Below are 5,474 nucleotides of genomic sequence, written 5' to 3' on the forward strand. Positions count from 1 at the left end.
TTTTTATGTGTAGTTTACATTTGTTAATTTTATTTCTTTAAAAGAAAATGGAAGTTAAGGTTGTGTCTATATATTTAGTAGTCGTTTGGTAAGGTGCATAAGAATAGTGTTGAATATGTTGTATTAATAATGATGATATTAGTTATGCTTGTATTAGTTATATTTGCATTAGTTATGTTAAAATTATTTCTTTATGCAGTGTTTGATTTGGTGTATTTTAAAAATTACATGCATTGCATACTTTCTAATAAAAAATATTTGTTTATAAAAATACCCTCCACAAATATGGATGGAGGAAACTAGAAAGGATATGGAAAAGTAGGGGTGTACATGATCGAATTGACTCGGGTTTTTCAAATATCAAACCAAACCATTTGTGTAAAAATTTTAAATTTATAAACCAAACCAAACTAATAAAATTCAGATTTTTTTGGGTTTTTCAATCTCGAGTTGGTTTGGATTTTTCAAATACCAAATCAAACCATTGTGTCGAATTTTAAAATTTATAAATCAAACCAAAATAATATACCTTGGATTTTTTTTCAGATTTTTGAATTTTTTTGGTAAAGTTTGCATACAGACATATAATTAACTTGTGCTTCAAAATATTTCTTTAGTCCAACCAAAATACAATTATCTAAGGTGTTTCTTAAAAAAATAACGCAATATGATATGAGTACTGATAACACAAAAATATTCAATAAAAATAATAATAAAATCATCATATAAAATAAATATTGCAAAGTCATAATGAAAATTATCATAATTTAAAAGTACTAAATCATGCTAAAATTATAAGTTTAACAAATATTAGTTACATTACTAAATATTTAAGGAAAATTAAAATTAGATTATATATTTTAATTGTCTAAAGTCTAAACCAATGTAAAACTAAAGAACAAATATTCAATATTATTGTCATTCTTAGTGTTGAATTGATTTTCTTTTTACATTAGTATTAATTTGATTTTGATTTAAGTTTTAATATAATTATCAACATCTATGAACTATAATCTTTATTGGACCATTCCGAATTCTAAGTTTTAAACTTGAAATAATATATTAAAAGATAAAAACTATGAAATAGTATAAGAAATATTTTAAAATTATATCAAAGTAAATATTTTTATGTATAAAATAAAATTTTAAAATTACATATATAATGTCGGGTTGGTTTTTTTTTAGTTAAAACCAAACCAAACCAAATATAGTCGGCTTTTTTTTTTTCAATACCAAACCAAGTCAAACCAAATCACTAGTCGGGTTTTTTTTCCAGTTTGACTCGGTTTGCGGTTTGGTTCGATTTTCGGTTCGGTTTTGTACACCTCTATGGAAAAGGTTTTGAGGGGCAATTGTGTTTTTAACATGCTAATGTATTTATAAAACCGTTTGCGTTACTAATACTATGGATTTTCATGTATTTTAGTTATACATTTATAATATAAAATAGAGTATATGTGAGTAAGCATTAGTTATATATAAGTTAAAAAAGTGTAAAACTGTTATATGCATTATTTTTCTCAATACACTTTATTAAAGAGTTTGGAGCGAAAATGACAATAAAATTGATCAAAAATTTCAAAAAGACATTCAATTTTTGTATGAAACAAAAAGGACAACATTGTAGGGACCATGAGCATTAACACATTAATGAATGTGCCTTGCAAGGCACATGACTGCCTGTACCTTACAATATTAAGTTATCCGTTCGACTATAAAATTACTATTCACATTTGACCGCGAAAATTCTATATTTAGTCAGCAACAAAGGTTCTTATTGTTATCTTGCGTATTTATTTCTCTTCGCAATATTTCTCGGTCTAGTTAATGCAAACGTATCAAAGTAGAGTTGTGGTAGGATTATATTTGTAAACACTAGGCACTTGTGTAAAATTGAAATAAAAAAATTACAAGACGTCTCAGCCTATTTCGATACCTTAACAGCATAAGAAGTAAAACTTTAAAATAGGATAAAAATTTAGAGGGGTAAAATCACCTAAAAAATTATTATTATTATTTTTAGTTAGTTATTAATGTCAAGTGAAACTGATACTCCAAACGAAACAAAAGAAGAAAAAGAGGCCAGTTCCTATTGCCTTTGTTAATTGCTTGGGTATACTATAATTAGAATGCACTTGTCTTTACCCCTGTGGGACTTCCCGGCGCTAATCCGGATTTAGTCGGGCTCTAATATGGATACCGAATATTGGATGGGAAACCAAAAAAAAAGAAAAGAATGCACTTGTAAACTTTAATATAACCTATATGCATATGAATTGTTAAAAATGCAGATAAGGGTTATTTGGAGTCTGATCTCAAAAACTAACACTTTTTGGACGCTACAGATTAAAAGGGATTCTCCTTAAAAATACAGACTAAAATGGGCACTTCACCCATAATTATAATAAATAAAGTTAACTTTTGTTAATTCACTCCAAAACACAAAATACATCACAAAAATTTTAAAGATAGTTCGCCTATAAATGGGCGAAGTGTCCATTTTGATATGTGGTTTTAGGGAGGGTCCCTTTGATCTATACCGTTCAAAAAGTGTCCGTATTAGAGCCGGACTCATTAATTTGTATATATCAGTCAATGATCCTTATATGTGGCAGCAGCCAGCAGCACCAATAGTAACTATACATAAGAAAAAATAAATAAATTAGCATAAAACATATCGTAATGCATATGATCAGAAAGTAAAAGGAGGAAAATTAGAGACTCATAACGCTTCAATCTTGATAATGATGGTAAGTATGAGTTTCACAGTTGAAATCTATATTTTCTTAACATGGAACTTTGATGTACATCCAAAAAAATCACTTAGTAACCAAAACTATTAAATTCCAAATACATAATTTTCATGGCAAAGGTTAAACCTCATAAAGTTAGCGAATGTGAGAGTTTTTATGTGTTATATCTGAGCCAAAACTTCTAATGAAGGCCGCTCAGTTATATAAAAAAAAAGCACTAGGGAAGGGAGAATGTTTCTTAAATTTCAAATTCAATATGAGACAATAAAATATTTTTTCATTCATTCCCACCCAGGAGAAGACACTAGTCCCTAATGAGGTCCTTTCTTTTAATGCAACATAGGAAAGGATAGACTAGTCCAACTAGAATCTATAAAACTAAAAAAGATAGTTTACTCACATTGATATTTGTAAAAGAAAAAGTGTTAAGAAGATAATGAATGATTGAACCTATCAAATCTAAAACCTGCGATATCGAGCACGATGCATGGTTGGGGTTGAGAAGGAAACCCTTCAGTCCAAGAAAAGGTAGCCAAAACTGAACTCAGCTCCTGCATCATTGGTGCAACAACATATATCCTTGTGGTTATATAGAGATATGGTGATGAACCAATGATTCAGCAGCAAAGATCAGTCCCAATATACTACCTTGTTTGGACTGATGAATTTCCTTCCTTCTCCCATCAAAACTTCAACTCAATAATTAATGGGAGGAGTTGAGGCTGAGCTATATATATATATATATATATATATACACACTTAATAGCTCTGTCATGTCATGATTCACTCTTCTTTTTAGTCATTTTAAAAAAGAATAACACAATTTTATATATAGTAACAATTTAATTTTAAAATATTTATTTTAGTCTTAATAAAATAATTTATAGTCACACAAATATTTATGACTTATTTTAGACCACAAATATCAAGTCATTTTCTCTTTCTTAAATTTCGTGCTAAATCAAACTACCTCATATAAATTAGAACGGAGGAGTATTTTTTTTTATATACTTTCTCTGTTCAACATTAGTTGTCCACTATTGACTTGACACAGTCATACAAAAATTAAGAATCAGTAAATAATAGAGATAATTTTACCAAATCACCCTTTCTTTTTTAAAAAGTCATATAAATATTGTGCAATGAATAGTATTTAATAGAAAAAGTAGAACAAATAAAATATGCTATAATTATTCATTGATTTTATAAATTGAAAAAATACTATTATTAGATATCCCAAAATAGTAAAGTGGACAAATAAAAATGACGTAGAAATCAAGAAAAGTCAGTCCCATAATTCTTGCATGGTTTTGAGGGAAAACCTTTCGTGTTTTAACTTGCTAAAGTCATTATGCGCTGGCTCTTTTGTCACCATCTCTATACATGCATCATTGCTTCAACATCTTCTTACTTTCTATCTCTCTTTTGTTTCTCCAAAATCAGTCATGTCATTCGATTTGCACCAAACTTATTGAATTAATTTCAGACATAAAGAAAAATCACTCAACGTGATTATGCTTAAAAGTCATTAAATTTAACTTTTATAGGAAAATATCATTAAATTATCTTATACCGCAAAAGTCGACTAAATATTTATACTTATGTATAATTAAAAAGTCAGTCAACTAATTTGACTGAACATGAGTCATTTGTGTAATGTTAAAGGTATATATATATGAACAGGAGACGTATTTAAGAATTTGAGATGATGGGTGCACTATAATGAAAAGGTAGATCTAAGATATAAATTTGATCAGTTTGACATTTAAGTTCTTATCATTAGAAATTATTAAAATTTTAAAATTATAGGTTCAAAATTAAATTTTATCTATATATCCAAACCACTTAGAGAGGTGTGACCCAAATTTAGAAATAAAAATAAAACAAGATATAGATAAAACAATCAAATTTCTAACCTCCCTTTGACAGGAGCACCCAACATTGTACGACATTATATGATACTTTAAACGTGGGTTCAAATATCCATATTTAAATATTTTTTAAAAAAATATAACACTACTATATTTGATTTCGGGAGGAGATTATGGACTCACGTAAATCCGGTAATCCCATCCTGCATACACCCCTAATATAACCACACTTTTGTAACAAGAAATATATCAGCTCTAGATATCGCAAAGTTAAAAAATATATCAAGTTTTTTTCCCTTTTTCTTTTTCAAAAAGAATAATTTAACGACTTAACTTAAAGAGTTACCTAATATTATCTTTGATTATATGAAATTTGCAACAAAGACAGGCAACTAGCAGCCTTCTTTGAACATGATTCCAGACAGGGCTGTCCTTGTGTCTCTTTTAATTTTCTAGTTATAATATACTTTCATATTACTAATAGAAACAATATACACTATTCTTAAATACAGTTCCTTTCAATATAATGAAGTGTACAAAAAACGTGTTTGCTAAATGAAGGACACTAAATTTAAACTATTTGTTTGTTCTAACTTTTTGTGTTGTATTATTCTTAATCCTTAAAGAGAAGATTCCTGGTCTTATCATTAGACAAACGTAACATGGGAAATTGATGGATAATTAATAAAAGGGAAGACATATCCCTTCTCCCACGTTTTCTGTGCCAAAAAAGTTACACACACGCAGCAACCAAAGTACCAAACAAACATTAGGATACACTCAGTGACGGAGTCAGATTTTTCAATAAGGGGTTCAAAATTTAAAGAAATAGATGCAAAAAGTAGCCAAA

The sequence above is a fragment of the Solanum stenotomum genome, chromosome 4 (assembly GCF_019186545.1).
Source record: "Solanum stenotomum isolate F172 chromosome 4, ASM1918654v1, whole genome shotgun sequence".
Classification (NCBI taxonomy): domain Eukaryota; kingdom Viridiplantae; phylum Streptophyta; class Magnoliopsida; order Solanales; family Solanaceae; genus Solanum; species Solanum stenotomum.